The 24,470-nt window shown below is 56.5% G+C and overlaps 1 protein-coding gene across 3 annotated transcripts in view; it reads right to left on the bottom strand.

Annotated features, from left to right (window-relative positions):
- The window catches only part of TFEB (transcription factor EB), a 45,343-nt gene that overhangs the window by 18,822 nt on the left and 2,051 nt on the right, over positions 1-24,470 (bottom strand). Inside the window, exon 2 of one of the 3 annotated variants that reach the window (XM_057700252.1) lies at positions 11,807-11,852. The exons of 1 other annotated variant lie outside the window; for it this stretch is intronic. The gene's annotated coding sequence lies outside the window, so the exon portion shown is untranslated. Of the gene's footprint in view, positions 1-11,806; positions 11,853-14,764; positions 14,889-24,470 lie in introns of those variants that run through there. One more of the 3 variants, XM_057700253.1, reaches the window with a different exon arrangement.

Here is a 24,470-nt window from a genome sequence, read left to right as displayed (position 1 = left end):
AGGCTGCACCATCTCCCAAGCACACACCCACGCGAGCAGTAGCAAAGCCAACCCTCTCCCTGACCACAAAGCTTTAGGAGTGCCAGGGACCCCCATCCCCCCGACCCACGGATGGGTAACACTCTCACCTAAACACCCTCATCTTCGGCACAGAAACACACACCCACTGACCTCTTTCACCTTCACAGGCTGGATGGCCAGGGGCCCCCAGGCTCATACGGGCTCCAAAGAAATCCTAAAATGTGGGGCCTCAAGCAGGCCTCGATGCCCAAGAACGAACCATTGACTAGGGGGTCAAGAAGGGGCTGATGCAGGGTGCGTGATGTCACGGGTTCTGAAAAGGCCCTTGGCCCCAAAATATCTCCCCTCCGGGTCTGGAAATCCTCCCAAATTTCTAAGAGTCACTGCCGGGAGAGTTCCCACCTGAAGCCCTTGTCAGCTCACAGCCCTGGGAGAGGCGGCTGACAGCTGGCCTGAGAGCTGCAGAGGAGGGGCAGGGCGAGGGTGCGTGCCAGACAGGCCAGGCAGGCAGTGCTGAAAGCCACGGACCATCCTTTACCCGCCCTGCAAGCTCCCACCGGGAGGGGGCACCCGACCCTCCCGACACCCCAGAAGGCCGATTCCAGAGCAGCCAGCACCTCTTGGGTAGGGAGGAGGGGTCCAGCAAGAGGAGGAGCTTTAAGCAACCCCCCAAACCTGCGAGGGGACATCAAGTCCCACCCCCAACAGTCCCCTCAAGGAAGGCAAAGAGCTGGTGACCAGGAGGTGGGGGGAACCCTGAGTGATGAGCGCTGGGGGACAGAGGGGGAATTAACCAGGTTCCAAAATAGCACTGCTGGTTCTGCCTCGCTTCACCCTGCGCAATGTCTGGCAGCTTCTGCTTTCGGTCTGACTCATGCCTGGTGGGGGCAGGACAGGGCGGCCAGAGCAGGCAGGGGCCGCTGGACGGCCACAGGCTGTTCTCCCCTCGCGATCCGCACCCACCCGGTGGCTGAGGCTCCTCCCCAGCCCTGCCCTGCCGCGAGCCAGGCTTCTGGGAATGGTCAATTGGGGCATAAAATCCAGGGGTCCCTTGCCTGGGTCCTCTCCCAGCCCTCGCTCAGCCCAGGGCTTCCCCAATGGCAGCTGCCTCAGACCCAGAACTCCGCTTCTCTGCTTCCCTGCCCAGGTACCCAGCTGGCACCTCTACCCCATCTCCCTCTGGAAGCCAGAGGAGACCTCTCCCCGCAACAAGAGAAATGACCTTGTACAGCAACGTTCCCCCCAAGCCAACAGAGTGAGGGAACTCCCTCCAGCTGCCCCATCGTCACCCTTACCCCGTAAAACACACACAGGTATGAGAGGAACCCTATGGTGGTCTCACTCTCAAAACACACACAGCCGCCCACCCACCCCTTTCTCTGTCCTGAAACGCCAAAGGAAGCACTTGCCCTTTGCTGGGCAGAGGGGAACCGAGTGCCCTGCCTCTTGTGGGTGTTGGGTGGGGGAGGAGCACCAGTCACTCTGCTCTCCCCAGTCACCATCTCCCCCCACCTGTGCCCTTCTGCCTCCCCCGCTTCCCCCATGGGGGCGAGCCTCAAGCAGCCAACCTGCAGCTGCCTCCTCCACCTCCCCGGATCAAAGGTGCTTACGCTCCAACCTGAGAAAAACCGAAAGCCTCATCATACGTCCCCTCTTTCTGTCCCCGTGCACATGTCTCCAATGTCCTCCCAGCCCTCACACGGACACGGCTGCCCCGAATAAGTACAGCCACCTTTCTCTCCAAGTGGGGCAGGTACACGATAGATGTTCATTCTGCCAACGCCGGCCCTGCCCACAGGGTGGGAAGTGGATGCCACCGGTAAGTAGGGGGAGAATGTCAAAGGGAATGAGGTTGGCCAGCCCAGGCCAACACACGCCTGCCCCCACCCTGGCACACGCGCCCTGACCAAACCTGGATTGGAAGTGAAAACATCAAGGGGAAAGTCTGTGGGTGGCAGCCGGAGAGATGAGTCAAAGGGACTGGGACTTGGCAGGCCTGCCCATGGCCCAGTACGGAGTCTGGAGCGTGTGCTGCGTGTGCCCCCGCCAGGCCCGGCACCTGCCCCAGCCCTGACTCCTGCCCTCCCCTGCCCCCGCACCAGGCGGCCTTACCGACCCACCACCACCTCCTTCTCTCAACTCTGCCCCCTCCCCGGAGCCCACAAGGCAGGAGAGTGTCGTGTGAGTCTGAGAGGTGGGGGCAGGAGTCGGGAAGGAGGAGGTTCCTCTCCAGGAAGCAGGCACCAGGCAGGGCTTTCACCAGGGACGAAGAAGGGTGCCCGTGAATAAACGGACACCCCGCGCCTCCCCCCATTACACCGTGAATCGCATCCTGTTCCCCATAGAGACTCAGAGGGAGGGCTCTAGAAGGCTCAGTTCCTGACTGATGAAGGCTGTCACGTGGCAGCCATGGGGCTAGTGGCCCCAGGAGGGGAAGAGGCAGGGGCAGTTAGAGAAGGGAAAAGGAAGTCAGAAAAACCGCTACAATCACAGCCCCGGCAGAGCCGGGAGGGAACTCGAAGGTGGCTCAGGCTCTGTGGCCACCCAGCCGGTCGGCCCCTCCCTCTAGGAGAGAACGTAGAGCTCAGAGACTGGTGGAAAGGGCTGCCGTGTCTGGCGTGTGGGAAGGACCTCCTTCACGCGGGGCCCCTTTCCTCTGCCCTGAGCATCTGGAGGGATCCTGGCAGCTCCCTCCTCTTACCGCGGCACCCGGCACACAGTAGGTGCTCCTCAAGTATCTGCTGTACGCAGTGCAGGTGGTACTGGTGACTGGCCTCAGCGGGAAGGGTCTCCTTGGGGCGGGGGGGCTGGGGCGGCAGCTTCGTGGACATGGAGAGAAGGGAGCTGTGGAGGGAAGGGGGCTTGACAAGAGGCACGCTCCAAGGGCCTGGCCGGGCCACCATGCCTGGGTTCAGCGAGTGCCGCAGAGGCTGTCAGTGCCCCAGCCACATCCCCCGGACACTCCCAGTCCCTGCTGCCCACCTGAGCACCTGCCGCTGCCAGCACCTGCACGCATCTGCACCAGAGCCAAGGGCGGTAGCACCTGCCCTCCCCCAGCCAAAGACCGAGGAGAGCTGGTAATAACCCCCAATTCCCTTGCCCTGCCCCACGGCTGGGGAACTCTAAAGCACGGTCTCCTGAGATCCACAGTGACACAGCCTGGTACCCACAGCAGTCACCTGCTCCAGAACACCCATCTCACTGACTTCCTTCCGCTCCGTGTCTCACTCAGCCTGCTCCACTAGCGATGCTTCCTGGGGTCACCGCCCAAGTACACTACCTGCACTCACAGCCCTGTCTCAGCCAATGGGGCCCAAGGAGGCAGTTTTAACCTGAACTCATGCAGCTAACTCTATAGCTTGGATAGAAAGGCCAATAAAAGGGCCAGAGTACAATGGGGGCTGGACATCTTATGGAGAAGCTGAGAGGCAGGCGCGCAAGAGCCCAGTCGCCGGGGGAGACTGGTGGAGCTGGAGGCAGTGGCCAAACATGTACCTAGAACTTTCCTCCCTGTGGATGACAAGAGAGCCCTCAGAAGCAGAGTCAGCCTGATGAAGAGAAAAACACAAGGACAGGAAGCCTCAACTGCAAGGGCAACATTAGGTTACTGGTAGCAAATGCCAATATGACTGGAAGCCCAGCGTTGCCTCCCACCCCTGGGCTGCTCCTAGGATACAACTGCAGAGCTCCGGCATTCCAGAACCTGAGAGTGCCCGTCCGTTCATTCAACAGCAAAGCTGTTAGGTTCCACGCTCAGAACAAGGCACTGGAGACACCCAGGGAGGCCATTTGATCCCACACTACAAGCGTGTGTTTTGAATCAGGTAGTGCTGAATCCCAGATCTGTCGTTTACTGGCTGTGTGACCTTCAGCAACTTACTTAACTTCACAGGATCCTAGTACCCTCATGTGCAAAATGAGGATAATGTCCATCTTGGAGAGTTTCTGTAAGGATTCAATGGAAAGCATCTAATTTGGTGCTCAGTAAATATTTTGTAGATGCATGGATGGATGCATGGATATAACGGATGCATGGATGGATATACTGAATTAAGTGATGGATAGATGGCTGGATATGATGGACAGATGGATGCATGGATGGATATAATACATAAAGTGATGGATGGATGGGTGGATGGATGGATGTATAAAATGGATAGATAGATGTCTGAATGTTTGAAAGGAGACAGAAGAGACACAGTGGTTTTCTGCAGTCTGATTCCCACCTGGTTCAATATCCTTTTAGGCTAAATTTAAAAATGAGAAAATGAAGGCCCATCGCTCTCTAATTTTTCTGTTAGAGAAATCTGTATCTCCATTTATCAGGTTGACAAATGCAAAGTAAGAGCCTCCTAATGAGCCTTAGCCACATTACTGGTGTGGGGGAGGTCACTTCCTGAAGGGGGCAGCGGGCTTGGTCAGAACAGAAGGTGTCCTCCTGGCTCAGTCACCACGGGTTCTCACCATGTGGTCGCACCATGCCCGTATCCCTCTTCCCTCAAGTCCAAATCTAGCCAATCCCAACCCCAGGGAAGGTAGGTCTGGGCCAGGGAGAGGAAGGCGATGACAAAAAAGAGCAGGCAGGGGAGCAGGCCAGGACAGCTGAGCAGAGAAGGCCAAGAACGGAGTGTGGCTAGGTGGGCTAGGGGTGAGTAGGGATCGGGGAGAAGGGACGGAAGAGCAGAGAGAGGGTTTCTTGTCTTTGGAAAAGTGGAAACAGCCCTGAGAGAACAAGGGAGCAGAAACAAAATGGACTGAGCAACAAAGAAAGGTCATCACCCTGCTCCATCACCCCCAGTGGCTCCCCACTGTCCACCAGATAAAGTCCAAACTCCTTAGGCGGGCCTTCAAGGCATCCAGGATTGCCCTGCCCTAACCAAGTCTTAGGCTCAGTTAAGAGGGCCTCCTCACTTTCTCCCCAACACAGTTCAGGCCTCCAGATGTTCCCCCTGCCCCATATTCCTTCCACAGATTGTCTAATGCCCGTGCATCTCTGGAAGCCCTGCTCCAGGGCCACCTCTTCCAGGCAGCCCACCCTGACTTCGCCCTCCTCTGATCACCATTTGGAAAACCACTGCTTTATCTGCTGCAAGCCAGGCTCTGTGTCTGATGCCAAGATACAGAGATGAATAAGATGGTCCCTGTCCTCACCAGTACTCACACTCTAGTTTGGAAAAAACAGCATTACCTGATATCATATATTGTACTTCTTCTACTACAATGGCTGCTTCCACTATGACTACTACCAATAAATCTGAACTGAGAACTTATCATTTGTCAGGAACTGTTCCTAAGGGCTTTATCGTGTCAATTCACTTGCCCTTCTCAACAACACTGGAAAGTAGGAAATATCAGTGTACCCATTTTACAAATGAGCAGTTGAGGCACAGAGAAGTTACTGTCTAGTTTTCTCAGCTGTAGTAGAAGCTCCCTGAGGGCCATCCCCAGGTTTTCTCTTTTTGGCATCTCCCCAGGGAGAAGGCACTCAAACATGGCCCTTCTGGGCTTGACATGCCCTCCCCTCCTGTGGCCTTGGATGAAGATAGCTGGCTGTTTGTGGGGACAGCATAATCGGAGAAAGCTGAGCCCGAGCAGACTGGGGAAGCAGACGAGGCTCCAGGGCAGGGTGAGAAGGGAGCTGGTGTCCCCTTCCAGCCTCCCTCTTCCCCACCTGTCCCCAAGGCCCAGCCCGGGCATTGCACAACCTGTGGCCCCTGCGGGGTGCCCTCTCCATTTGCTGTGAGGGCTGAGGTGGCACCAAAGGGGAGCCAGGCCTTGTGCCAGGGACAGACACAGGACAAGGAGGGTGGGCCGCAAAGAAGGGAGGAGCTTCCGCTCTGTCCAAACCCATGGGGTTGGGGCTCGTGAGAGGATAAGTTGAGCCCCATAGGAGCTGATTCTGGGTACCCTCCAGCCTGGCCTGAGGAGCCTGGGTGCCAAGCAGAGATGGCATCCCCTCATAGCCTAGAGCTGGGCTGTCCCCTGGGCAGGCTCTCTGGCCTCAGAGGCCCCTCCAGGCTGGGAAACCTGAGGAGATGGGGCACCTTAGGACAGACTCTCAGAATAGAAGCAACAGGAGGCCTTGGTCTAGGTTGGGGAAGGGGAACTTCCCGGCCAGCCTATGGAACACAGGAAAAGGGGGTGAGGGTCCAGGTCCCAGCCCCGGCCACACCTCACCTCGACATTCCTATGTCCTGCCGAGAAGCACAGGGGACACTCAGTGCCAGTGCAGCAGGGAAACTGAGGCACAGAGCCAACTCTGGAGACTTGCTCTGCCTGTCCAGCCACCACTATCATCCTTCACGCTTCTCACAAGCACACGACTCCAGGCCCTACTGTTCCGGGGTCCCCTCCCACCCTGGGACGTGTAGTTTCCAGAAAGTAGCCTGCCTAGCTCCTCAAAGTTGGGCTGGGGAAAGAAGGAGCCCTGCCTTTCCCTGAGCCCTCACCTGGAGGTTGGTGTGCAGCACGGCAAGTGGTGCAGAGCAGCCTCTGCACCACGGCTGCCTGAGTTCAAACCCCAGCTCCATCCCTTGCTGGCTGTGTGCCCTGCAGCAAGTGACTGCAGCCTATCCGGAGCTCCGCTCGATGCCTCGGTTTCCTCATGTGAATGGGGAACAGTGCTCCCTGCCCCTGTATCCGCAGTTGATGAGAGAAAGAAAAGCATGCACTTGGCTCCTCAAGCATCTTCACGGTCCCAGGCCCTCCGCTCAGGACACCCTCACTCACAGCCTAACCACCCGCCCTCCCCCGCCCTCCTCCCTGGGCCGGTGGCTCGGGCCCTGGCAGGGGTGCTGAGGAGCTGACCGAGCCGCTGCTGTTGATGGAGCCGGTGCCAGGCCCATGGCGGGCACAGGGCCCAGGCGTACAATGGGGCTGTGTGTGCACCCAGCGTTACCCCGGAGCAGAGCTGGGCAGGCCGGCATCTGGGGTCAGGCCAAGAATTCACTTCCCTGGAGAGAGCCTCCCCACCCCCTCCCGGGCTGCCCAGCCCCCCACCCCCGGGTGGGGGTGGGGGCAGTCACCACGCACGCCCCTACCGAGCCTGGGCACTGGAACGGGGACGTGCCTGGTGACGGGCGCTGGGAATAGGGACTCCTGAGTCCAGCTGCCAGGCTGGGCCGCGTCCTTCTGCGGCATTTGGGACCTATTATGTAACTTGGGGCTGCGGCGAAGGGAAGGTGAAGTCTGCAGAGGCCAGAAGACAGACAGAGGTCTGCCGTGACCGCTCCCCACATGGAAGGCCTCACTCCGCCCTCCCCGGCTTGCTGAGGCCAGGGCCCTGGTGCCCCAGGAGAGGAGCTGCTCAGTCCCCAGGGGAATGAGTCACCGGCAGTGGCTACAGCCAGGATGGCCGGAGCCGGGGAGACAGTGGGCAGGTGGAGCCCCTCCTCGCCCCTCCCTGCGGGTCTTCTGCGGCTGGAAAACCACTCCGCTAGTGTGGGCTGCTGACCATGGCTCCTCAGGCTGGGCCTCTGCAGGCCACATCCTCTGGTGCCGGGGCTTAGCTGTGCCGGCTTGGGGGCGCACTGACTCCTGGAGCGGCAGGCATGGACCGCCGTCCGCACCCCCTGGGGAGGGACCCTTTGCATGAGTGACTTCCCACTCTCCTCAGGGCCCGCAGCAGCAGGAGATAACTGCCCGTGCTCCCTGGCCGGCTGGATCCACGCACCCTCTCACACCCAGTCATAACGACACAAGTGTGTCCCTGTGGGCGGCCGCCCACACGCGCAGAGGGTCACACACAAGAGTCACGGCGGTGGCCCCGGCCCAGTGGACACGGTCAGATGCCCACCCTTCCTCTCACACCCACGGGCCCCCACCTCCCCACCTGAGCCACGGCCCAGGCACATCACACCCTGGAGGCCCCACGGCTCCCCCATCCTCACCTCGGAACCTGTGACCTGCCCTGAGAACTGAGGTCCCGGCACCTGCAGGGCCTCCCAAGCCGAGCCCATCATCCCCATTTCACCAATGAACAAACTGAGGCTCAGGTTGGGGAAGTGTCTTTGTTCGAGTTTATGAGCAAGACTGACCCTGCCCCCCGGGCCGGAGTTGCTTATGGCTGGGCAAGCAAAGCAGAAGAAAGGGAAGGGGGTGTGAAGGGCGAGGAGGAAGAGGAAGAGGGGGGATCTGCCCCCCCCAGAGGCGCCACTGTCCTGGGAGGCCGTGCTGGTGCCACTTCATTCATTCCCTTCAAATATTTCTTAAGCGTTTACTACAAAGGTACCTGCGCTGCGTCAGGGGTCTTTCTGCCCAGTCTCAGCCTTCTCTCCTTCCTGTGAGATTTTGCTCGTGGGGCTGAGTATGTCTCCAGGGCAGCCACGTCCCACAGTCAGCGAGGCTGGGGTAGCACTCGAACCTCTACCCCGAGGAGCAGCCCGGCAGCCCCCTCCCTGCCCCCACGCCCCACGGGGCGCACCAGCACCCTCTGGGCATCCGTGCGCACGGCACAGGTCATCTCCCAGAGTCAGTGCCAAGTCGGTGGGCACGGACGTCAGACGGCAAGGAGCCGGGGAAGTCACCTACCAGAGACTCCCAGGCTGTTCTCAACAGCAGAACCCCATTTGCAGACAAAATTTTCCTGCATCCTTGATAGGAAAACATGAGGATGAAGCAGCTTTGTGGGAAGCGAGAAGGGCCAGAGCGCCTGGCCTCCGACTGGGGGCCCCCGCCACCCTGTGCTCCTAGTCCTTCCCCAAGGCACCCCCAGGGGTTCTGAGAAGGAGTCTGAAAACCAGAGTTTTCTCTGGCCTCTCTGTGTTTCAGAAGCCCAGGAGAACCTACGTGTGTGTGGACCACACAGTTCACGGAGAGCTAGGACCCCAGCCCCTGTGCTCCAAACCTCCACACCAAGGTCTCCTCCACAACCCCCAGGGTACCCCATCCCTCACACGGGAAAGGGACACAGCAAAAAAAAAAAAAAAAAAAAAGGAAAGAAAGTCACATGAATTCAGGTCCTACTGTGCGCCCAGCACTGAGCAAAATGCTCCAAGGACATCGAAAGCTTTGTTTCCCACAATAACTCTATGGCCTGCGTATCTTCGTCACGTAGGTCAAGACAGGGACGTTCAGAAAAGGTAAGTGACTCGCCCAAGCTGTGAAGGGCAAAGCCCACATTCCAACCCACCTGTGCGTCCTCGACCCCTCGGGGCAGCCTGGCAGAAATCGCCCCATCGTGATGCTTCGGCACAACCACTCCCACTGGGCCCCATCCCAAGCTTCACCTCACTCGGAGAACAGCCACGACGCCGCGTCCGCAGCTCACGGCACACACAGGGCTCCTCACTAGTCACGAGAACAACAGCAAGGATGACGATGCCACCAGCTCCCTGCTATCCAGCACTTACTAGGTAGACACTTCGTACATTATTATTTTACTTAATCCTTACGACACTCTACTCCCACCCCTACCTCACAGAGGAGGACACTGAGGAACAGAGAGGTTGATGACTTGCCCAAGGTCACACAGCTGGGAAGGAGCAAGGCTGGGACTTGAGCCTGCACACCTCGCCGCCGAGCACCCTCCTCCCCTGTAACGTCTGCTGGCTCCTCCCGCACGGGCTGCTGTCACAAGTGCCCCACCTTGGGGCCTGCCCTCCTCCGCTGAGGCCTTTCTCTTCAGGGGTCAGAGGCCGACTGAACCCCTGAGGGATGGACGTGGGGAAGCCCACCTGATGGGCACGGTCAGCTCATGCCCTCTGGCCGGATGGTAACCCCCCACCCCCACCCCAGACGGGCACTGGAAGGATGAGGTCGTGGGCAAGCTGGCAACATTCAAGCACGAATAGGTCGCCTGCTGCGTGCCTGGCTTCAAGTGGTGGCAGGTACAGGAAGCAGAAGACTCTGTCCGTGCTGTCCTGCCAGAGGCTCCGGTCCCCAGCAATGCCCAAAGGGGTCGCCCCTGCCACCCCCACTCCCTTCAGCACTGGCTGCACCAGATGTTGGCAACACTTAGAAACGGGGCTAAAAATAGTCTCTATGATGAGTCAGTGCTAAGAATAACTTGGGCAAACAGCCCTCCGGGAGAGGACACTCTGCCAGGAAGGCAGCACCTCCTCCCACCTCCCCAGCCAGCCTGGCCCACCCCCCAGCCTGTCAGTCGGAGCCCCCCACCGCCAGCAGAGAGCCTGGGATACTTATACCCCAACTGCTGAGTGGACAGAAATGTGGGCGCGCCCGCGCGCACACTCCCTACCTGAAGGGGGGGGGGTCAAAGCAGTAGGAGGATGCTGGAGACCACCGCACTCAAGGCACCGAGACACCTGAGTTTCTTTCCCAACTCTAACCCCGTGCCCCCGGCCCCCCTCCCACTGCCTATCACCTGTGAAACGGGTCCCTAGCATTGCCAGACTGGCCCACTTCCGAGGCAACCAGGGCTAACTGGGACCAGAGAGGGCCAGCAATATACTAAAGGGAAGACATCAAACGTGGGGCACATCGGACCTTGGGAGTCAGAACCACGCCAGATCCCACGGCAGGGGCCCCCTCATTTCTTCCATGTTCTTCCCTCATCACCCCCCGAACTGATCAGAATTGCTAGACTCATGGGTATCTGGACATGAACTGAAGAGTAATAGAGCGTGTTTATACACCTGTACCTGCAGGTGAGAGACAAGGTGATGAGTGTCACTCTACAGCCGAGGAGACTGAGGGTCAGGAAACGGAATTAATTGCCAGGAGCCCCTCAGCTGGGATGAAGCCTTATTGCCACCTACCAGCATCTCCCAGGAGCCTGTATGCTGGGCACAACCCCATCTTCCAGCAATGGAACAGCACACCCTCTCATGCTGCTGGGAGGCAGAGGGAAGGGGCCAGAAAAAGGTGGGGAGCCTCCAGGAAGGCAGCAGCACCACTCTCTTCTCTGAGAAGACAGAAGGGAGGGAAAGAAGCCAGTGTCCTGGGCAGAGCACAGGCCATGGAGTCAGGAGCCCTGGGGTCTCGTCACAGCTCTGTTAGAGATAACCGCATGATCTGGAAAGATCATTTCCTAGGCTTCACTCCAGGTCTCAGTTTCTCCACCTGGAAAATGGAGCTTTGAACACTGAGCCTCTGAAATATCCTGAAGTATATCACAACCACGCATTGGAGGTACATAATGAATATCAGCATATTAAAGGCTCTGACAAGTCCTGTAGCAAAGAAACCCATTTTACTTTTTTTTAAACTCAACACTCTCCCACACCTGCTTGATCACAGAACACACTTTGGGAAACTCTAGAGTAGATCTGGAGTCAGCATTTCAAATGCCTCCATGGGCCAGCAGGAAATATGAAAGCTTGAAGCAGGCCCAGACAAAATCCATCAGGACCCGCAGTTAGCTCCATGCCCTCAAAAATTCCTGGTAGCTCTGGGGGCTCAAGAGTCTAGCATTTCTGTTCTACGAAGGCCTCCCCCAGGACCCATCAGGGTTTTGATCCCATCGGATCCTCAGCAATACTGTTGAGAAGGGAAGGGAAGGGGTCAGTACCCTGTGCCGCACAGCTGAGGAGACTGGGACCCAAGGAGACCAGAGAATGGGCCCAGGGCCAAACAGTGGGTCTCTGGTACAGACAGGAGAGATGGTGTCCTAAGTACCAAGCACTTGACCTCCATAATCTCATGTAATTCTCACAACAACACTTTGAGGTTGTGGTTATACCCATCTCACAGAGCAAGAAACAAACGGGCGAAGAGGTTCAGGCTCTTGTCCAAGGTCGCACAGCTGGCAAGTGCCGCTGCCTGGATTTCAACCCTGGCAGCCTGAATCCAGAACTCGTGCCCTCAGCCCAGCTCTGCCACTCACCAGCTAGCGAGAGAGATTTCACCATTCTGAGCCTCAGTTTCCTCACCTATAAAATGGGATGATAAAAAGACCTGCGCGTAAGGTTATTGTGAAGATTAAATTTGCAAATATACAAAAGTGCTTAGCACAGTGCCTGGCATACAGTAGGTGCTCAGTATACATGACCTCTCATGAAATACCACATCCTCCTGTGGGAGCTCACGCCTGAGCCTCCAGGCTCTGGTTTTGGCAGGCTCAAAGCCACCCACAGCTTCCTGGAAATTGACCTCTGTCAATAAGTCCCAGGGCCCAGCCCCTCCACCTGGCATCACAGGGCTCCAAGCTGGGGCTCCTCAGTTACCCCATGTAGGTGGGGGCTCTGGAGGCTGGGTTTCCCAGACCCAGGCCAAACCTGGGTCTCATCCTTTGGGGCCCCTAGTGGGCCACCTTCCCCTCAGAGCTGGGGATATCCCCAGCTCACCATGGGTCACAGGCCTCGCCCCACACTTGCCCCGGATCACGGGGTGGGGAGGTGGGGGGCTCTCCAGCCAGGCAGCTGATATCCTCATGATCTGCCCCAGCCCTCCCAGCCTTAGAGACAACAGTTACAACCCACCCAGAGCTCACCACACTTCCTGCAGCCAGCTCATCCCTGTTAGGTCACAAGATGGGCATGGCCACCCAGACAGCCGGCGGCTCTGGGATTTGTATGCCCACTTTACCGATGAAGAGATAGGACCCCAACTCACCCCGGGCAGAGATCTAAGTCATAGAAAAGCTTCTGGCTCCTGGACCAGGGCACAGGGCAGAGCCAGGTGCCAGGCCAGGCCCCCCTGAGCCAGCTGGGGCAGCAAAAAAGGAAGAGAAAACTCAGGAGGCTCCCAGGGGCCAAGGGGAGGAGGGAGAGTGTCTGAGCCCTGAGTCCCAGCCATCACTGCAGATCCTACAAGTCTTGGGGTGGGGGGAGCATCGGTAAACCCGAGTCCTCCTCTACCCCACCCCACCCCAGCCAGGGAAACGTGCACAGCCCTCACCCAGGGCCCCGAGACAACCCCTACCCTCACCTCTGGCCAGGCCTGGCCCTGCAGCCCTCCACAGACAGGAAGCCCCCACTGGGGGGGCTCTCCACCTCCAGACCCCAAGTCAAGCACTCACCCAGGCACTGCCTCCCCTCACCCTCCCCACCCAATGTATGTCATCACCCAGGAAGTCCTCCCTGACCACCCCCTGCCCTCTGCATCTGCTGACCCCCACAGGGCCTGCTCACCCAGCCACCTTGCTAAGAACTGGGCCCCAGCCCGCCACATGTGGAGCTGGGTCTTACACTGAGTAGACGCTCTGTAAACATCACTGCACGGGAGGGAGATCATCTCTCAGGCAGTGGCCCCAAATAGTTTGACCATGACTCACAGAAAAGTATATTTCATTTGACCCAGGACACACACACACACACACACACACACACAGAGTGTGTGTACACATGCACTTAAAACTCCAAAAAATTGTACAAAACAACGCTTACCCGTACTATGCAATACACTTGGATGTTTCCCATCATTCTTTTTCATTTAATTTATTACTTCCTTTTCATTTCATTTTCATTGAGACCCACTAAGCTGATTTCATGGTCAGATTAGGGTCCAGTCAGTGGCCCTGATCCACAGTTCAAAGAATGGCCCTCCAAGGATCTCTGCGTAGCCCCTGGCACACGACCCTCTGTGTAACAGGTGCCTAAGAAAAGCACCCATCTGGCGGACACTGACTCAGGCCAGGCCTGTGCTAAGCATTTTATTATGGTGTCTCATTTCATCCTCACCGTCAACTCAGGAGCAAGGCACTGTAAGGAATTTTGCATGTGAGGAGACTGAGGACAAGGTCAGAGTAAATGGCTCAGGCAGGGGTCAAAGCCAGGGCTGCCCGAATGTGGAACCACATTCATGACCATCCTGCCTCATCCTACCCCAGGTTAGTGGCCTTCACCTCCTCTTGAAAGTCCACACCTGGGCAGGGAGCGCTGCCCGAGGAAGTCTACTCCCTCCAAATATGAAAAAGCTGTTCCCTATATTAATGTCATTCTTTATATGGGTTGACTATGTGATTGGAGACGGTACAAAGAGAAGACAGGGCTCCTGGCCGGAGCCAACGGGCGGTGAGGCCAGCCCCCATCCCCCTCACAATACACCCTGCTCCGTCCTCCCCACCTCCCCACCCACCTCCAGCCAAACCCAGAGAAGGGGCTGGGATGGGGGCTGTGGGTCCATTACGGCTCAGGCAGACCGTTCTGCTGTCCTCTTCACTGACGTCACTGCCCTGGTAAGTCACGCGACGCCTCTGTGCCTCCACGTCCCCATCTGTGAAATGGGGGTGATGACAGCACCCCCCCTCACAGGGTGAGCATGAGGGTCCAAGGGGCTGGGACAGGTCAAGCATTTGGCCCAGCGTCTGGCGTGGAGTGAGGCCCGGAAACAGGAGCTCTTATTATTATCCCCAGTCCCCACTCAAATCCTCCCCGTCAGAAATAAGCACCGTGAACCTGGCGTTTTGCTGTTTGCACACAAATACGCTCACATACAGGTACGACGTTAACCTGTGCCAGGTGCTATGAATTAAGTCTTTTAATCCTCAGAATGAACCCACACAGTGGGTACCTAACTGTCATCTCCATTTTACAGAAGAGGAAACTGAGGCACCAGCATCACACAGCTGCAAAAGAGGCAGGGAGAGGATTCGAACCCAGGTGGCCCGGCAGTGTCTGCTCCCAATCCTGAGATGTCACGCCTACTTCCTGCATCACGCCCCTTACCTTCTCCCCAGAGCCTCCCGGCCCCTCCCCTGCACCACCTGCTTCCCCAGCCCTGACCCTGCTCCAAAGATACCCGCATGCCAGGGCAGCCCGCGGGACCTCACCCCAACTGGGCCAGCTCCCCAAAGACACCCCGCCCCTACCCCACACACGCACATGCGCACATGCCCGCATACCTGGGGGAGGGCAGCCCCCCGGAAAGAGGCCCCCAGGAGTGCTCAGCTCTGTGGGGGGCCGGAGCCCAGGGCAGGGCCCCTGCCCCAGCGCCGGCCCCAGTTTCCTCATTTTCCCCAGCGCTGTTTCTCACCCAGCCCCCTGCACCTCGGCCCGAGAGGAAGTTGCTCAATCCCCTGGGAGCCGCAGATGAGGCTAAGGATTACTCACCGCGAAGAGGGAACCACACGCCCGGAAGGCCTCGCACACCCACAGCTCCACCCGCCGACCGGCTCCGGCTCCCCTCTTAGGCACCCGGGGCTCCAGGCCACCTGCAGTGTCCCTCCCTGCCCCCAGACTGAGTCTCTGACAGCCCCCCCCCACCCACCCAGCCTGTCCTCACAGGGCCCCAGGCCAAGGTGGCCCTGCACCGAGATGGAGAGGCACAGAGGTGCGAGCATCTGTAGGCATCCTAGTGGGTCCCGTGCGGGCCAGACCCCAACCCACACATCCTCCTCCCTGCCCCTCCTGGAGACGCGTGCCCCCTTAGCCAGAAGCCCCACAGTGCACCACCCTCCTGACGGACCACACACCTGTGACCCCAACCCTCGGCCTGCCCAGGGTCTCTAGACTCCCGTTTCACACTCTCGTGCTGGCCCACCTTGAAATGGACCTGAGACCCAGCCCAGTCCTGTGACACTCTGGGGAGATCTGAGCCACCACGTGAGTCTCACTTGTGGGAAAGTGCTCTTGCTACACATGCGATTTTGGAGGTTCCTTAGCCCTCAAAGCACTTCTCTAACAGCCCGAGACACTGGACATTTCACTCGTGTCTCTTTCTGGTGGCTAAGGGATTCCCATCTTTGGTAGGTAGATACTGCATGTCAAGAAAGGCTGGCAGTCCCTGAGCTGTCATTAGTCATCTACACCTCAGGGTGGATGAGTTTACTAGGCCTGTTCACAGCGCGTGTCTTAGGACGGGATAGTGTAGTAGAGGGGAGACTAGGCAGGCAGAGGTTCCTGGAGAAGGCAGGAGACACACGGGGTGAGGGGAGCCCCAGAACGGGGAGGTCAGAGAGGCCTGGAGAGCTCTGACTCAGACTCTGGACCAGTCCTGGGCCTTCCCTGGGATAGCAAACTCCAGCAGGACACAGAGCCTGCCCTGGGTGTACAAAGCTCCTAAGGATGACCGCTGGCTCCCACCCTTCACCGCTGGACTTGCAGTGGGGCCTCAGATAAGGAGTGTGATAAGCACCTCTTATCACCCCTCACAACCTTGGACTCCCACCAAGCTGAGGACAAAGTCAGAAATGGTTTTTCCTGGGCCCCAGGGCTCCCCAGAGAGCCCCTCATTTCTGCAGCCCTCATCAGAAGGCAGGGGCCATCAGGGCGGTTCCCCCACAGCCCTCTGAGGCCTGGAATAGCAGGGCCCAGGTTCATGGCCATCACCTGACACCTCCAGCTCAGTGCACAGAGGGATGGGGAGCACCATCGAGGGGGAGGGCCGGTGCTGGGAACCACCCCCCTCCCCATCCCCTGGAAACAATGGCCATGGGCCCCTTTGCAGGGATGCTTCCCAAGATGCCTACACAGCCACCCTCTCCCCAGTCCTGACAACAACCCATGCAGGGGATGGGGCAGCAACCCTCGCCACCCTCCTTTTTCGATGAGGGGACTGAGGCTCAAAGCATTTAGTGACATCCCTAAGGCCACTCCATGAGTTCATGGCACATCTCAGGTTCCTGGCTCCTTTCCTAGATCAGTTTCTCAGCCTCAGCACGACTGACACTTGGGGCCAGATAACTTTGTTGTGGGGCTTATCCTGAGCATTTGAGGACCTTTAGCAGCATTTCTGGCCTCTACCCAAAAGATGCCAGTAGCATTCCCTGAGTTGTGACAACCAAAAATGTCATCAGACATTGCCAAATGTCCCCTGGGAGGCGGAGAGAACTACTGCCCTAAAGCTGGGCGCCTGCCAATTCTAAATTGAAGGGTATCTGCTGGAGCCCTAGATGTGCCAGGTGGGAGGGCCTGACGGTGCTGGTATGTACTCCATGGGCTCAGTACCCTCTGGGCAGAGCTGCCCCATTGGCAGGCAGTGTCACTTGGGAATCTCATCCCAAGAACCTCCCCACCCCCAACCTACAAACCAGCTCCCTCCCTGGTATTCAACATTTCAATAGGTCTTTCAGTTATTTTGATCACTCACCCTAGTCAGTAAAAAATTTTGAGCAGCCCCAATATTAGTTTCTCTTCTCAGGAATTGCTTACAAATACCAGTGTATGAATATATCATGCATGTGAGCAAACACATACAAAAATAGACCCATAAAAAAGGCGAGAGGGGAAATATAAATTACACCCATGATGAGATACTGTTACATGCTCACCAGTGGGACAGGAATGAAACAGTCTACCAACACCAAGTGTTAGTGAGGACACAGAGCAATAGGAACTCTTGGGCGTCACCAGTGAGGAGTCAATTGATGCAACCACTTAACACAATTTTTACTAAAGTCGAACTATGCATTGCATGCCCTCTGCTCTAGCAATTCTGCTCTGGGCTATATAGACGCTGGAGAAGCATATGTACCCGTGTACCAGGAAGCACATTCCAGGATGTTCTTACAACATTGTTCGCAGTAGCCAAAAAAGGAAAGCAACCCCCAAGTCCATGAGTGGGGGTATGGATACAAACATGGTAACGAGTTGGTACAGTGGATACTACACAGCAGTGAAAATGAACTCACCACAGCTACACACGACAACATGCTGACAGATCTCAGTGACAGAAGAACATGTTGGGTGTCGTTCCAGCTGTATAAATGCAAAATCAGGCAAAACGAAACTCTATTGCTAAAGGAGGCAGGTACAGGTAGTTACATGATAAAGGAAAGCAAGGAACTGATTATCTTAAAAGTCAGGACAGTGGTTTGCTCTGGGGGAGGGGCTTTTGACCGAGGTGGGGCAGACCCGCTGAGCTCAGAATGCAGGTTACACTCTGTTTCTTCATCTGCGTGGTGCTAACCTGGGGGTTCACTTTTATAATTGTTTATTACACCATCCATATAGGTTTATGCTCTTCTTGGCTATTACGCTATATTTCACAATAAAAGGGGGGAGAAAAGGATGAGATATAACTACACAGAAATAGAAGTTCTAATATTTTCTTCTCACACCTGGCTTTGAAAAAGCACTATGATGAGGCCAAACGAACTGGATGAGAATCTATAGTTAGTCACAGGTCTGGAGGAGCCAGTGACACCCAGGGCCGTCTGCAGCGGGGCTCCTTCAGCTGGTCCAGGCTACGGGCTGCCCCTCAGCCCACAGGACCTGGGTACCACAGACCCTTTCATCTACTACTCACTCCCGGGCATCCCAGACACCACATGCCCCTGGTGGCCAAGGACAGGGGGTTGCATGAAGCTGGGCTCCCTCACGCCCACCTCACCCTGCCCTGGGCCATTCCTCTGGGTCCCCGGCAGCACAGCTTGGAGGCCCACTCTGGAAAGGCCCTGGGGGAGCAGGGGCATGGGGTGGCTGGATCCTCTATATACCCCCAATAAAAGGAGGGAAGCAGAAAAATGAGATGAAGAAGATGGAGCAGGACAGGGAGACGCACCTGCATCAAGGGCTGATGTTGCAGATGCAGTGGAACTAGATGGAGGGTCAGAGGGATGGGGATGTGGGGGGCAAAGGAAAGAGGGGGGAAGGGAGGGGTGCTGGAGGTGGGGGAGCAGATGCACTGCCCCCAGTTTCAAGCCCAAATCTTGGGGTTCAGCAACAGGCAGGTCCAAAGAGGCCCGAGTTGTTGGGCCTAGTTTAGCACCTCATGCCCCAGGGCCCAGGGCTTCCAGTGACAAGTGGGTGACTCCGGGGCCAGCAGCCTCCCTGTGGCCTCCCCTCCACTTAGCAGCCTCTAGCCCTCCCGGAAGGAAGGATCCTGTCCAGAAGGGGAGGAACCTGGGCCCGCAGAGGTGACCCCCAGGTGAGAAGACCCAGGGATCAAGAGAGCTGCCCTTTCTGCAGATCAGTGGGTGAGAAGGACTGAGCCAAGGTCTCAGCTCTGGCAGAGCCCTTCTGTAAAAACTCTCTTGGGACCAAGGAAGAATGCCCTTCAGGGGAGGGAGGGATAAATTGGAAGATTGGGATTGACATATACACATTACTCTATATAAAATAGATAACTAATAAGGACCTACTGTATAGTGCAGGGAACTCTACTCAATACTCTGTAATGACCTATATGGGAACAGACTCTAAAAACGAGAGGACATATGTATATGTATAACTGGTTCACTTTGCTGTACAGCAGAAACTAACACAACACTGTAAATCAATTACACTCCAATAAAAATTAATTTAAAAAAATAAAAAAGGAAGAATGCTCTTCAAACCAAAGGGCCTGGCATTGATACACCTGCGGTCATTTCGTCCACAGCTTTCTACTGTCTCACATCCCTGCCTTTCTCTGTCCTCTGCAGTTACTGAAATTCCCTGCCAGGCTGTCAGCTCTGGGGAGGAGCTGTGTCTTTATTCCCACCCACCCTGCTGGGCCGGCACAGTGCTAGGCACCCAGTCAGTCCATACCTGCTGACACCAATGGATGCTGGAGAGGTCCCCCACGCTCCCTGGGTCCCGGTCCCCTCCCTTCAACAATACGGGGGCAGCACCAGCCAGCCTCTGAGGCCCCCAGCCCCGCAGCCCCAGCCAGCTCACCGCAAAGCCAACCAGTGCTGCGCTGGCAGCGGCAGCAGAGAGCACACCTGGCCAGGGCAGGGAGGGGACAGAGGCAGCAGGCAGTAGACAGGATAGTGTGTCACCTTCTGGCCAGCCTGCACCCCTCAGGATCGTAGGGGGCTGGGGCAGGTGCTGTGTTGAAACCAATTATAAACAAGCCGGAGGACAGGCTGTGACTTCCTTAGGCAAACAGGAGAAAACAAACCAGAGCCCCACCCCACAGACCCACTGGAAGAACTGGGGGGGCGCTGCCGCAAATTCTCTGCGGGGAGGGACAGCTGCGAGCCGCACACCAGAGCAGGGCTGGGCCTGGATCACTGCGGGTGGAGGCAGGGAGCTCCTCCTTGTACAAGTCCCTGGGTACCAGTCCCTGGGTGTTAGACGGGGACGCGTCCGCAGGGCAGAGACCGTGGGTAAAGCAGTTGTGTGTTCTCATTTCTGAGCACACAACTGGAACCCAGCTCATGCTCACTCACTCACTCCATGAAGCTGTACTGAGCACCCGCTCCCACTACACACCAGGCTCTCTCCAGGCACTGGGGATACTGCATCCTACGAGACAGGTGCCAGCCCTGTGCGCAGCGTGTGACCTTTGAGCAGTCCATTCATCTGTAGATGGATGGGCTCAGACTCCCAGCTCATCTCACCAACCCCCTGTAGGGCTGCAGGACGTGCCACCACCTCTTGTCACCTCCCAGAAGGTGTCCCCCCAACTCCCCCAGCTTCCAAGGAAGACTCCACCCCCACAGGCCCCTCCAGGGTCACCCGACTACCTGCTGCCCTCAAGGCCCGGGACCCCCTAGAAGATGATGGAGACATTCCTATTCCCAACAGTGACCTCCCCCCCCCCCCCCCCCCCCCCGCCATCCCAATGTCTTCGGGCCGGGTGAGGAAAGGAGAAGGAAATGGCTGTTTCTTGTGAGGGTTTTATCATTTTTATTATTAACCAAAAACTACAATTCAAACAGCGATCAAATAACCTCCACAGGGTGGGAAAGTAAAATAACACGACGGGTCTTTCTACAGCCTCACTTCGGCAGAGTGAGGGGCTGCTTCGGACACCTCCCCACTGGTGCCAGCAATGCTACCCTGGCTCCGAGCACTTTTATGGGAGCTTCAGACCCTGACCCGTGTGCTGATGACTCTCGGGGCTGGTGCCGTCCATCTCAGCCTGCCTTAAGCGGTAAATATTTCCTGAGCACCTGTCCTGGAGGGTGGGGCCAAGGCTGGACACTGGTCAGTTTAATGGGAGGTAGGGGCAGAGAGTCAGGATGCAGGAGGAGGGCTGAGCATACCAGAGACTAGGGGTCACCAAATGGTCTCAGAGTGGTCCCTGCCCCTGAGGACCTGGTTTTGAAAAGGAATCAGACCTAAGAGACTCAAAGCAATCAGTGACCCAGGAAACAGAAAGCTCTGGCCTGCGTGGCTGCAAAACAGTAGGTTATCAAAGTGGTGTCCTAGGACCAGAAGCGTTAGCATCACCTGAGACTGTGTTAGAACTGCGAACTAGACCTACTGGAATGTGCAGACCTACTCAATTAGAAACTCTGAGAGTGGGGCCCAGGAGTGTTTTAACAATCCTGCAAGTGATTCTGATGCCAACTCAAATTTGAGAACCACAGTCCTAGGGACAGGGCAGCAGAATCATCAGTGCACTTTTTTTTTTTTTTTTTTTTTTTAGATATTGATGCCTAAGCCCCTCCCTGAAGACTCAGGTGCAACAGTATTTTTTAAGAGCTCCCCAGGTCATTACAATATCCAGCCAGAGCCGCAGTCAAATGGAGCCCTCCCCTGGTCTCCTGGAGGGGTGTGCCTTTATGGACAGAGGATTTGCCTATAGCGAGGGGAGCAGGGGAGGGTTTGCCAGGAGAAGGGACCAGCATGAACAAGGGCTGGAACAAGGGAACATGGACCATGGGTTTCTGGATAGTCTGTTGGCATGTCTGGATTAATCCCATGGCATCACATTTGACTCTGGGACCCTGATGTGTGGACAGGAGCCAAGAAGGCAGCCTGGCCCCCAGGAAGCTGGGCAAGCTGGGGATGACCAGACCTCATTTCTCTTCCTCCTTATGTCCACACTTAAGAGACAGGAAAGAAAACTGGCGATGACTCTGCCTCTTGCTCCTGTCCCTCTCGGCTGCCCTCTCCTCTTCTCCACTGCCCCACCACCCCACAGCCAGCAAAGCACTTCCTGTGGGCACCGTAACTCCCAGATCCTGCCTTACGGCTGAGATTTTAACTCTGCCTCTAGTGACATTGCAGACAAGGAGATCGGTATCTCTGGTGCAGAGTGCAGGAGGGCCAGGCAGCAGGAGGGCAGGGGAGGGCCTCTGGTCAGGAGTGAGTAGTAAGTGACCAGGCCAGATGCTATCCAAGGAGTCCCAAGGGGCAGGGTAGGGCAGGGGTGGTAGAGATGCTGCATGCATGGCCGAATCTGCTATCTTGTTAATTGTGGAGACCAGGCTGGGTGTGGTACAACAGGGAGTGGTGGGGACTGTGGCTATGGAGTCTGCAAAGCCCCATATAAGGCATTTTGGTGGAGGATGCTAGACCTATGGGGGAGGCCTGTTGGCAACCCATAGGTCTTTATTTCTCCCCTAGAGCTCTCTATGCCTCTACTTCCTCACCTGGAAATGAGAAATAAAGAAATAAAGATGTTATAGGAGTTAATTATGCTAATTTAACATTTTTTGAGCACGGCACTGTTCTAAGTCCTGTACATACAGCGAGCACCGACATATTTAGCCCTCCCTGCAGCACTATGAGGTAGGTGCTACTATATTCCTTGCTCTCTAGGTGTGAAAGCAGAGGCACAGTGCGGTTAAGCAGCTTGCCCAGGGTCACACAGCTAGTAAGTGGCAGAGCTGGAATTCCAAGCCAGGCAGCCTGGCCCCGGAGCCCATGCTCTAGGGAGCAATTAGCCAGCACTCCATACATGGTGGCTATGGCTCTGTCCCAAGAAAAACTGGCTAGTGGCTCTGTGGGGCCAGGCTTTAGCGAAAGCTCTACGGAGCGGACTTGGGCAAACCCTCACTTTCCCCACACACACCTCGCCTTTTGCTAAAACCTCTCCTGTCTGAGTGCCTTTGCCGAACATCAGTAGAAGGCTCGCACTGGAGGGGACCCCACAGATGACCTAGGTTCACAGGTACGGAAACAGAGGCTGAGACAATCAGGGAGCAGCCACGGCCACACGGTCCGTCAGCGTGGGGCCTCCTGGGGTCTTCTCATGACTTCCGCTGCTGCCCCCTTCTCACCCAATAGTCCCCCGTTCTTTTCTCCACATCTTATTAAACAAGTGCCTACTGAGGGCTTCACTGCTAGGAAATGTTTGAGGTATCCAAGGAGACCCAGGAAGCCTTGTCTGAACCCACCTCCTCCCCGGGCCGGGCAGGAGAGTTCTTACCAGGGATCCTTCGTCACCTGTGTCAGCAGCTCAGAAGAGCAGCCAGGAGACAGGTGTGTCCCGGGGCAGGGGCTTCAGCAAGTCCCACCCCTGCTCAGAGCAGGAGACCCCAGATGGGGAAAAGAAGGTTCCTGCACCACCACACCCCCACCTTCTAAGAGAGAACTCCTGGGAAACCCTGAAGTGATTGAGAAGATGGATTTTGGACTCAGCTGGGCCTGGGTTAGAATCCCTACCACTTCCAGGCCGTGTGACTTCAGGCAACTTGCTTAACCTCTCTGAATCAATAAGATGAAAATACTAATTCCTACCTTATTCTGAAGAGTAAGTACACAATAAATGTTGGCAACTATTGTTTATAACTGTTTTGTTACAATATGGTTCTGTTAGAGCATAAAGAGAATAGATGCATATTCTATTAATATTATGTTATCATTACACTCACATAGACATGCATGTACACAATTCATCTATATACATATACCTAGATACCTATAATGTCATTATCACACACACAAACTCCCATTAATCATACACACCCCACACTGACATACAGAGCAGCACCTTGGACTCACCGTGTACCAGACACCTGACTCCTCACAGCAGCCTGTGAAGTGTGTGCATTTTTATCTCCCTCTTTTCAGATGAGGATACATACATTATATGCAAAAACACCCACTGTATCCCGGGATGTGGACACTTCTGGCAGCTCTGGAACCCTGAACTCCCTCCCTCTGTATCAGAGGAGGCCAACCCAATTTCCACAGTCATCTCCAGGGCAGCCCCAAGCTGGGCCCCAAGTGCTGACTGCCCTCCATCCCTAGGACAAAGGCCCAACCTGGCTTTCATGCCAGCTGCGGTTGGGGAAACCCCTGCTGCCGGCAGAAACCAAGTTGACTTTGAAAAGGAAGAGACAGAAGCCAGGGGGTGGCTAGGCCACTCCCTGTGGGGGCAGGTGCTAAGTAACTCTATAAACTCTGGCTAATGATGCAATTACAGCCATAAACAGAGCCCCAGGAAGGATCAGGGCCAGAAGCCAGACCCTCAAAGGGCAGCCAGGCTTGAGGGGTGGGAAGCCTCTCCCACCTGCTTTCCAGCTGAGAGGCTGAAAGGGAGGCCTCACTGACCATGGGGGTGAGCACTGGGATACCCCCATCATCCCAGAACCCAGGATGGGTTCCTACCTGCCCTGGCCCATCCTCCTACCCATCTTTGACTGTGAGTTACCAGGCTATCAGCCCTCAGAAGCCCAGGGGCTCTCCCTGGATTGAGTGCTCACTTGAGATGTCCCCAATCCCTGCACCCCTTCCGTGGGACACAGAACCAGGAGACCTGGGTTCCCCTTTGGCTGCACCTCAGGGAGCTGAACTGAGGGCAAAATAGCACTGCAGCTGTAACAGGCCTTGTAAACTGCAAGCAACACTGGCTGCTCTCCCAGACAAGCAGAGCACAGAGTCACCCTAAACAGCCCTTCGTCTACACTCTGGTTCCCGACTCTCTCATGTCAGAAGCCAGGAGGCAGGCAGAATGAAGGGGTCCAAAGCAACTGCTATTTTTCCCATGGCTGGGGAAACTGAGGC

This window comes from Hippopotamus amphibius, chromosome 11, assembly GCF_030028045.1.
Source record: "Hippopotamus amphibius kiboko isolate mHipAmp2 chromosome 11, mHipAmp2.hap2, whole genome shotgun sequence".
Lineage (NCBI taxonomy): Eukaryota > Metazoa > Chordata > Mammalia > Artiodactyla > Hippopotamidae > Hippopotamus > Hippopotamus amphibius.
This window is presented reverse-complemented; position numbering and strand designations above follow the sequence as displayed.